Raw genomic sequence first — 11492 nt, forward strand, 5'->3', positions numbered from 1 at the left:
TGTACGTGTGGAACATGGTTTAGATTATGAATATATAGTTAGTACATCAAATGTACTATTATTTGGAATCAACATCAAGTGTATTCAAAAATAGAATTTGAGTTCATGTAGTACACATAGTTCATACCTATCTCTATAGTAATCATGTGGTGTGTTATTAAGGTAATACACGAATGATGGTTGAAGTTGGCAACAATCATGATTGTAGATTCTTATTGAAATAGAGAAACAAATTCAAATTTAGTTCGAATTGCAGCGGTAGTATAGACATTTGGAATGCACTAGAATGTTGGTATGACTAGGTTACATGCACTATACAACAAGTGAAAAAATTTAATCGGACATAACATGGATTCATACTCCCTCATTCCATCTATATAGGGCGTAATGAGATTTTTAAGACCGCCTTTGACTATTGACAAGATTAATAGTACATGACATGCACAATGTGAAAATTATATCATTGAAAGAACCTTCCACAGACGAATTTAACGGTGTGCTTTGTGTAAGTTGCATGTCATATATCATTGCTCTAATATTTGGTCAAAGTTAGCATCGAAAAATGCATTAGGCCTATATAGATGGAAGGAGGGAGTAGCTTTGAATAGCATTTGTATAGTAAAACGTGGCAAGACTCTCTCTTTGTGTGGTGTGAATAGTTTAAATTTTTTCGTTTTCTTTTTGGTTGAGGGAAGTGTGAATTGATTTGGTACGTACAAGTACAATATTACTACACGTTAGGCTTGTCCCTAAAATTCAACCCGTGCCTTGTTATATCCCGAAAATTCAGATATCGTGCTCCCAAAACTGGCGCCTTCACAACCCGCGCCTTGCTATCCCGAATTTACAATGCGTGCGAAAACTCCCTCCAGCTGCCAAATCCCGACACGCGAAATCCCCCTTCTAACCCTGAGCTGAAAGGGCCGCTAGTTCAAATCGGTGGGGGGTACTTTTGTAACACACCCTACATTTTGGACAAGCCTAAGTCATGCTTCACCCCCTCCAATCGCCCCCTTTTCGCCATTCGAAATCCCAGGCCGCCATAACCTCTCAGCTCCAGTCGCGAAACCCCACCCTGCTCCGTCCACCACGTCACTGCTGCCCAGTCGGAGCCTCTTCCTCGACGACGTCGTCCACCGCAATAGCTCGACGTCCCTCATCCACCTCCCCAGATGAGGATCCGTCGTCCATCTCTCCGTCCCGCCGGTTCAGCCTCCCCATCCTCCACCTCCAAGGAGCTACGCCGACGATCGCCTCGTCTATCGCGGCTGCTCCATCCCCACAGCGCCGCCTTAACCTGCTCCACCGGAACCGCAACATCCTCACCGACTCCTCGAACGAAGCCGAGGCCTACTCGGTGCCACCAAAGAGGTTGTACACTCATCGCATTGCACCTTCTCCTTAACTCGACCTCCCGGCGCTGACGGTGCTCCATCCCGCACCCCATGGAGCGGCTACCTTGAAGCCGGCGCCGCGGGCGACATCTCCACGGCGGCTCTCCCCCAGCGCGAGGCCCTTTGGCGGCGGCGGCCATACCAGCCGAATCTGCTGCTGCTGCTCCGGCTCTCGCTCGCGCTACTGCTGCTGCTCCAGCTCTCGCTCGACCGCTCGCTCACGCAGCAGCTGCTGTTGCTCTCCTCCTCGCTCGTGATGCTGCTCTGCTCCGATTAAGCCACACTTCAGTCGACTGAATCGACTTTTGGGTCAGTCGATTTTCAAGGGTTGGGGGGGCTCACCGGAGTTAAGAAAGAACCACCCGCAGCGGGGACGGGGGCTCGCCGGAGAGGTACCCCACTATCTATCTTAGGGTTCAGGGTGGGGGCGGGGGGCCTAGAGGGCTGACCAGGGCGGCGGTGGCGAGTTGTTTCGGGGCGGCGAGGCGGCGCTGGGGCCGGCGGTTCGGCCGGTGGCGGCTGGCGGCTTAGGGGGGTGCAGGTTGAAGATGAACTGCAGGCCCTCCCTAAACTACATGTCAAGTGCCTCTCTGCTACCATTGCGTTCAATTTCGACAGTAGCATTCAGATTCCACAGTAAATTTCAGTTTCGACAGTTAAGTTCAGAGTCAATAGTTTTTACCTCATCTGTTGTAGTCAGGTGGTTTTTGGTGATGTTAATTTTACATCCATTTTACATCATATATTGGAGATGCTATTAGAATCCCACTTGAGATTGATGATGTTTGTCTTGTGCTGCTTCAGCCTTGATGCCTTACGGCTCACTGGAGCTGCTCCAACGACGGAATGATCCATCACAACAGAGCAGTGCCCTGGACGCCGTCTACAGATTCCTCAGATCTTCCTCCACACGTCCGACAGCCACCTCTGCCTCAACTGCTTCAGCAACCAACCCAATGATGCTGAGGTCGACACGGCTACGGCAAAGAGGTTGTACACTTGTTGCATCACTTATTACTATCCATTCATGTCGATCCATTAGGGCTATTTTGGTTCAACGGAAAAACATAGCAATAGGGAATTTTCCAATGGCACTCTACTATTCAATTATTCATGCATTTTGTTGAAAGGAATGAACAAAAACATCCACCTGGACCTACTTTTCAAAATCCTATGCATGAAAACAAGACCAAGTGCATTAGTGCCAGAATAACATTCTAATTGTACACGCTTTCATATGGTTTCACTTTATTTTGGCCATGTTTCTTTGCATTCCTCTGCTCTTCCAATTCCTGTAAACCAAACACCCAAGTTGACAGAAATCCTATGTTTACAAATGCTCTGTTTACCATGTGGATTTTCCTATCCTATTCCGGTGTTTTTCCTATCCCTGCGTTTTAAGAATCATGCAAGCCAAATGAGCCCTTACAGAATTACTTCAGTTACAGGTACGTGTTGAAGGGAACTTTGTGTGGTTTGTCCTGCTCCTGCCGCGACGTCGTCCACCTCACCTGAGCTGCTCCATCGACAGAAGCATCCACCAAACCAGACATCACGACTCCTGTCCGTATTTCGCCGCCTCAGATCTCCTTCCCTGCCGCCGGCACCCACCGCAACGACATCACCATCATCGACTCAGTAGATGAACCTGAGGAGTACACGGGTCCACAAGAGAGGTCACACTCTTTTGTTTCTGCTTATGTTATGCATTGCTTAAACTTACCTGCTACTTTATCGTCCTGTTCAGCTCTTGGACTCCCAAGTCAGGTCCAAATTAATGTTCAAACTTGAGTTCTAAATTAGTTGTGGGGCACATATCGAGGCAGCAATGAATAGTATGTTTGTCTAATATCTGGTTCACCTAGGGTATGCCTATGTTGTTCATCTTGGGTGGGAAACAAATAGTAAAGCAATCATCATCTATCTTTTTATTATTTTAAAGCAATCATCATCCTGCTATCATTATTTTTGGATCCATCCACTGGTTGTTACCATCACTCTAAATTTCTGCATGCTCTCCTTACATAATCTCACCATATTTTTTCATATGCATGTCAGATATTGTACACAGTCATGCTGAACATGTAGAGAAAAAGAGAAGAGTTTTGCACGGCAATACAATGTCATGCAGACATCGCTCCATGGTGGGTTCAATGGCAAACCCTCCCCACCCCTCTCCAGATTGTAATCCAGAGGAAGATATCAGTTCTGAGGCAGATTCAGATGCCGCTGACCACTCCTATTTACCCCCCAAGGTGTTTGCTCTACCTTGGCATGATGATGTTAGTCATATCATGCATATGTTGCCTTGCAGTGCCTACTTTTGACATCATATATGTCATCTGCTTAGTTTAGACATGTTCTATAATGCCACCTGTTTAGTTTCTATATCATATATGGGAACTATGCAGTCTCATGTCTTTTAGCCAGCCATAATATATGTGAAATGTGCAATGCCATCCTGTTTAACCAGGCATCATATATTTGAATGATATCTTGCCCATCCTTTTCTTCATTACATTTCCATTTGTCGACAATGTTTGTACATTAAACTACTCTTCATGTGAATCAGCCATTTGGGTGGGAGATGGAAAAATCTGGAGTGAAAACAAGGCCTTCAGAGCAGACAGTGCTACTTGTCGAAGCAGATCTCTTGTTAGTCCCGATAGCTCCTCGGAGATGGATTCAGAGACAGATGACCAGTCCTATTCCCCCACTGAGGTTTATGCTCTAACTTGGCACTGTTATACTGCTCATATCATGCATATGGTGTCTTGCATTGCATAGTTTAGACATTATATACACAATATTAAACATCATGTTCTTAGTTCAGACATCATATCGAATGCCCTCTGTTTAGCATATAAATCACATATGTGAATTAAATGATGCGATCCTGATTACTTAGATAACATGTAGGTGAATTATGTCATGCGATCCTATTTAGTTATTCATCATATCTTTGAATTATGTTATGCTATGCTATCCAGTTTAGATAGACATCATATATGTGAAATTATGTCATGCTATCCGTGTTAGTTAAACAATATACATGTCAACTATTTCATGCCCTCTTTTTTCCACACTATCTATTGCAGCTGTCTCTCATACAATGTTTGTACACTCAACTATGTTTCCTGTTTATTAGCTATTTGAATTGGAGCGGGTGATGCCAGTATCTAGCGGACTAAAAACACAGTCTTCAATAAAACAGTGCTACCTCTTGGTGGAGATAGCACCCCGGTTGTACATGCACAAGAACCAGCCCTACCACACATAACCCAAACTCTCGCAGATTGTACCCCTACTGCGATGGACAGAGAACCAGCTTCATCCAATCTAACCCCAACCCCAGCCGATAGTAACCCAGTTCCTGATGACACAACACCATCTCCACCACAGAGCTCCCAAACAAGAGAAGTTAGTAAGGCAGCTCCAGTGCCCAAAGGGCCAGTACTATCACAACGAACCCCAACTCCACCAGCTAGTACGCCTATTCCCGTGGAGGAAGCACAACCAGCTAGTCGTAGTTTAGCATCTATCACATTTGATGTTGTTAAATCGTATGTGCGTATCTTCCCATCTTGGAAATATTATACTGAAGATGAAGGAAAATGCCAGTTGCAGGTGTTTGTCCAGGAGTTATGTGTAAGTAATGATATTCATGGCAATTAGTTTGCTTCGTCCCATACATCCTACCTCCATGATGGTTATAATACATCAAATTTTCCATTTTTCTCTATAGAGAAGGACCGATTTGGAAACTCGGGATGAGGTAACCTATGCTAATACCTCTCCTATCTTCAAGAATGCTTGGTGGCAGTATCAGAATTACCTAAAGAAAATGTACTTCACTGGCAAAGAAACTAATCAAATTTCCTTACGTTCTCCTGAGACACATTTACTAGACGATGACTGGGAACGCCTTGTTCTGTACTGGTCCCGAACCAAGAATGTGGTAAGGTCTATGAGCTCATTTTCTATTTTTAAGTATTATATTCTTGCATCTTACTGTACTCTGTTCATGTAGAACAAGTGCCTAAACCTGAAGAACAACCGTTCTAATTTAAGATTCCATTGCTATCATAGTTCAAAAAAGCGCTAGGCGTTAATTGTGCGTTTTGCCACCGCCTTGCGCTTTGCTGACCAAAGCGCATGCTTGTGCGCAGTTATGCACAGATTAAGCGTAGTTATGCACAATGCATTTTGCCAACGCCTAGAGCCTAGGCGCGCTTAAGTGCTCGCTTAGGCACGCCTTTTTTAACTATGATTGCTTTGCTCTTGTATCACTGTATTTACTCATACAAACTTATTTTTAAATTGAAGGATCCAATCGAAACTCCAATGGCACAGCAGGTATGTTCACGCATGTTTCTTTAACAGGTTTGCTCTTATCAATAGCTCTTTTGATTTCAATTTCAATTGTGTATACAGTTGACTTTCATATCATGCACATTACTAGCATCACAACAGAGCCAATAGTGTTGTTGTACATGTAGACCCGTGGTACCCATCTGAAATCTTGTTGTGCCGTGTAGTTTCCCACGCTTTGTATTCTTTCACCGCTGCTTTGTCTTGAACTGATATGATTTGAACCGTGTCTCTATTTTGATTTGGCAAGACAATGCAGTGACCATAGGACATAGGTATATGTTTGTTTGATGCTTTTATTATGTACTAGTACTTGGCAATAGAAGACTTGGTAGTTTAATCCTGTCCACCTTACTAATGAACTGGTTCACCGAAATGAGTTTCATATACTAGTACATGCTAAACTTGTTATGTGTCTGCTTGTTTCTTCTTTTAGAATGCTGATAGAATATTGGGGAAGAGTGCCTTATTAAGCAATGGTAAAGGAAGTAATACAGATAAGGTTCAGGATAGTGACACATCCTTGTTGGTCTCCAAGAAAGCTGATAAAACAGCTAAGGAAGACTATCTTGAAGATAGTGAGACAACCCAAAAGTCATGTCTTGGTTTAGTGTTCGAGTTACTGGCCACTACCGCTTGCACAAGCTATTCAAACTCACTGTCTGAATCGGTTCGGTTTCTTGAGTCTCAACTACAAGCTGAAAGACATCGATCAGCTGTGCTGCAACAAGAAGTGGAAGGACTGCGGAAGTCCCTGGAGCATTGAGATGTATACTTTCTGGTGCAACAGCAAGCGTTGGAGGATTTTAGCGCCAAACAGGACAAAGCTAATCGGCTTGCTAAGCTTATTGCCAGCATGGTGGATACCCAAGATAACATTTCTTGAGCTCTTCTGAAGTTGTTTCAGTTATGCTCTTGTTTTGCTGCCGCGTTTATTTGCACTGGTGGCCAATTTTGACGGCCAGTGTATGTAATATGCTGCTTTGTTCCCTATATTTGCACTGGTGGCGAACTTTGATGCTCAGTGGATGTAATATGTGTAATAGTGGTAATAGGCTAGCGTTTATTGCTTGCTTATTTATTTCCTTGTTGTCTTATTTAGTTGTTTGCTTGTAGTCATTGCAGTTCTTTTTCTGTGTTTTTCTAGTGGCCACAATAGCCTATTTTTGGTAACTAGGCCAAAATAATCATGGCAACACACGGACTGTTGTAACCATGGGCCTCTTGCAGGACGTATGATCCATGGGCCTTCTTCCGTCCGTAGGATCCATTGGCCTTCTATACAGGCCGTAGGATCCATTGGCCTTCTATACGGGCCTTAGGATTCATGGGCCTTCTACGGGCCATAGGGTCCATGGGCCTTCTATGGGCCGTAGGGTCCATGGGCCTTCTATGGGCCGTATGATCCATGGGCCTTCTACGGGCCATACTATTCATGGGCCTCATACGGGTCGTAGGATCCATGGGCCTTCTACGGGAAGTATCATCATTCCGCCAATCATGGACCGTACTATTCGTGGACCATAACAGGCCATTAATAGGTCGTATTTGATAACTCTATGAAAACATCCCGACGGGTTTTTTTGACATGAAAACGGACCAACGTATTAATGGTCCACAAATAGGCCGACTGTAACGACGGGTTGAATTTGGACCATAAGTAGAAAATGACAGTAATGGGTCGCATGTAACTGAATGCTGCAAATGAGCCCAAGAATCAATGGGCCCTGAGAAGGCCGAAAGATAACTTGGGCTGGAAACGGCCCAATGGAATAACAGACAGTTAATGGGTATAAAGTGATACACTGTTCATTATGGGCCAGTTTCACCATGGGCCTTTAATGGGCCAAGAGTTACAAAGGGCCTCATATGGGCCAAAAGAAGTCATGGGCCACACATGGGCCGGAAGTTAAAACGGGCTGGAATCATATTGGACGGCCCATATGACGCTACTGGGCCTAATTCAGATAGGGCGTAACGGGCCTTGGGTTAGTGGGCTGTAAATGGGCTATATGCGAACAGGCCATTAACAGGCTTTCTGTAGGACCTTGAGAAGAGGTGTCTAGAGGGGGGGTGATTAGACACTGAGAGCCAAAGTTGCAGTTTTTAGGTTTCTTTAAATTTAAGTGGAGATTAGGCACAAGTTTAACATTCACAACACATAGCAAGCAAGCATGCAAAGAGTATATGAGCAGCGGAAAGTAAAGCATGCAACTTGCAAGAATGTAAAGGGAAGGGTTTTGAGGATTCAAACGCAATTGGAGACACGGATGTTTTTGGTGTCGTTCCAATAGGTGGTGCTATCGTACATCCACGTTGATGGAGACTTCAACCCACGAAGGGTAACGGTTGCGCGAGTCCACGGAGGGCTCCACCCAAGAAGGGTCCACGAAGAAGCAACCTTGTCTATCCCACCATGGACGTCGCCCACAAAGGACTTGCCTCACTAGTGGTAGATCTTCACGAAGTAGGCGATCTCCTTGCCCTTACAAACTCCTTGGTTTAACTCCACAATCTTGTCGGAGGCTCCCAAGTGACACCTAGCCAATCTAGGAGACACCACTCTCCAAGAAGTAACAAATGGTGCGTTGATGATGAACTCCTTGCTCTGGTGCTTCAAATGATAGTCTCCCCAACACTCAACTCTCTCTCATATGATTTGGATCTGGTGGAAAGAGGATTTGAGTGAAAAGCAACTTGGGGAAGGCTAGAGATCAAGATTCATATGGTAGGAATGGAATATCTTGGCCTCAACACATGAGTAGGTAGTTCTTTCTCAGAAATAGGTTGCTGGAAGTGTAGGTTTAGTCTGATGGCTCTCTTCACGAATGAAGAGGAGGTGGAGGGGTATATATAGCCTCCACACAAAATCTAACCGTTACAGACAATCTATCAAACTCGGTGGGACCGAATTGTTAAACTCGGCCAGACCGATTTAGCAAATAATGTGACCGTTAGGGTTTTCGGTGGGACCGGAATGCAACTCGGTGGGACCGATTCGGTTAGGGTTAGGGCATAACGTAATCTCGGTGAGACCGATTACACAAACTCGGTAGGACCGATTTTGGTAATTAGCTAACCAGAGAGTTGGTCAGGCAAACTCAGTTGGACCGATTATCAAACTCGGTGGGACCGATTTTGATAATAAGTTAACCAGAGAGTTTGCATTGTAATCTCGGTAATACCGATTGCTCAAATTTGGTGAGACCGATTTTGATAATGGACATACACAGAGAGATTACAATCCCATCTCGGTGAGACCGAGATCCCTATCGGTAAGACCGATTTTCTTAGGGTTTGTGGCAGTGGCTAAGACATCAAAACTCGGTGGCGCCGGATAGAAAGAATCAGTGGGGCCGAGTTTGACTTTAGGTTTAGGACATATGTGGATGTGAGAAAGTGGTTGAGGGTTTTGGAGCATATCACAAAGCACATGAAGCAAGAGGCTCATTAAGCAACACCTCATCCCTCCTTGATAGTATTGGCTTTTCCTATAGACTCAATGTGATCTTGGATCACTGAAATGTAAAATGAAGAGTCTTGAGCTTGAAGCTTTAGCCAATCCTTTGTCCTTAGCATCTTGAAGGAGTTCCCACATCATTTAGTCCATGCCACTCCAATGTTGAACTTATCTGAAACATACTAGATAAAAGTGTTAGTCCAACAAGAGATATGTTGACATTCATTACCAAAACCACCTAGGGAGCACTTGTGCTTTCAGTCTCCCCCTTTTTGGTAATTGATGACAATATACATCAAAGCTTTAGATAAAGATGTAAAGAACAGCAAGTAAAGCTTTGGAAAGACATGTAACAAGCATAGGCTCCCCCTACATGTATGCAATCATGTGAATATTAAATATAGAAGCATGTGATAGCATAACCATGATAGAGCAGGCAATGTGTTGCATGTATCTTGGCCATATGCATCAGAGAAAAAGAAAATATTAAAGGAAATACCTTCATGCCCATGAGTCCTTCTTGCAAACAGTATGTACATCAGCAAGAATTCCTCATACACATGATTGTGATGCATATACTTACCTTGTAGTCTTGAGTTGGCTTAGGATGGAATGAACCTACGTAAACAAGGTTAGATAACACAGATACATCTACTAGCCAGAGCAAACGGAAGAAACCATAAGAATACCAAGACTGGGATGACATGTAGAGAGTGAGTACTAGGTACCACATTTGATTAGACATGTCCCCAAGAGTAAAGATATGCAATGAGTTTAAATGATTTCTTTCCCTTAGATGTCTTGCTCCCCCTGAATCTAACATGGGATACTGGGAGAAGATAGAGAACAGAAAATCAGAGCTGAAAGATACAAATGAATAGAGCTAATGCAAACTAATGCAAGTAAGCACACATGAACATGTCTTTCCCCTCAAGAAGACATGTGGCATCTCTCCTCTTGAACACCAAGCATCTGGGATCCTTGAGAAATACTTAATACTAGTATTCTCTCCCCTGGAGATCTCTCTCTCTCCCCTTGAAGGATCTCTCTCTCTCCCTCTGAGATGTGATCTCTCTCTCTCTCTCTAAATGATAAGCTTTGATGTGATCTCTCTCTCCCCCTTTGACATCAATTTCCAAGAAGGGCTTGATAAAGATGTAATGTCTCTCTCCCCCTCTAGAATTTGACGTGAATGGGTTTGATCCTTGAGTCACAACATAAAGCAATGATAAAAATGTGATGCTTGTAGAGGACAAGATTCATTGAGTGGAGCTGGAGCAGAAGAAACTCATAATAAGTGGCAAACTGTTTTTCCTGTTGTGAAATCAGTGGCACCGAGTTGTAGGCTTCGGTGGTACCGAATGGTTTCGGTTGGACCAAAAATAACAAACCGGTGTAACCGAGTTCATCACATGGAAAACACTTGTCACCTCAGCTCACTAGACTAGAAAGATTTCACAAAGATTTGCAAGGAATTAACTAAATGATATGCAAGGAATTGGATGCAGAAAATGCAGAAAAAACAGAAAGAAATCTAGATGAAGTTTTTTTGAAAGGGGAAACACATATGCATGAGACAAATGCAAAAACACAGAAGAAAACACAAGGGAACTTCATCTAGAGATGGTCGGCGACAAAGTCACCTATGTTAGAGTATATTGACTTAGGAGTCAAGTGAGATTACTTGATCATAGGTCATACTCATCGTTTAAGCTCAAAATGGGGTTGCCATTTCCGTTTAAGCATCTTGATGTATTCACATCTTGTCGAGTTGCTTTAGCTCATGACTCGGAGTAAAGCTTCTCTAAGATGGAATAACATACCTTGGTTGGTGGTGTTGTCCATGTAGTTGAACTTGTGTGAGTTGCTCGAGGTTGATGTAGCTCATCAAGAATCTGGAGCACCACTTGGAATTTGAGTCCATCTACCTACATGGGTTAGTTTTTGCAAGAAAGAGCACTTGTATATCCAAAAATGACAATCATGAAACTCAACATAGAATTTGTCAAAGGATATGTTTGAATGGTTTCGTGCTTCCTTGTCTTCAACCACCTTTGTGTAGACTTGGTGAGTAGAGATTGCTCAAGATATGAGTAGATTACAATCTCATGGAATTTGATTCAACCAAGTACCTACATGGGTTAGATAGCATGCAAGATACAAATATATCCAAGACATATGATTTTCATCATAAGAGAAATATCAAGGATTAGTCATAAGCTCATGTCTTGCATGTATCCAATGGAGTTTCTACTCCAAGTTTGAAG

This window comes from Triticum dicoccoides, chromosome 2B (genome assembly GCF_002162155.2).
Source record: "Triticum dicoccoides isolate Atlit2015 ecotype Zavitan chromosome 2B, WEW_v2.0, whole genome shotgun sequence".
In the NCBI taxonomy this organism is placed as follows: domain Eukaryota; kingdom Viridiplantae; phylum Streptophyta; class Magnoliopsida; order Poales; family Poaceae; genus Triticum; species Triticum dicoccoides.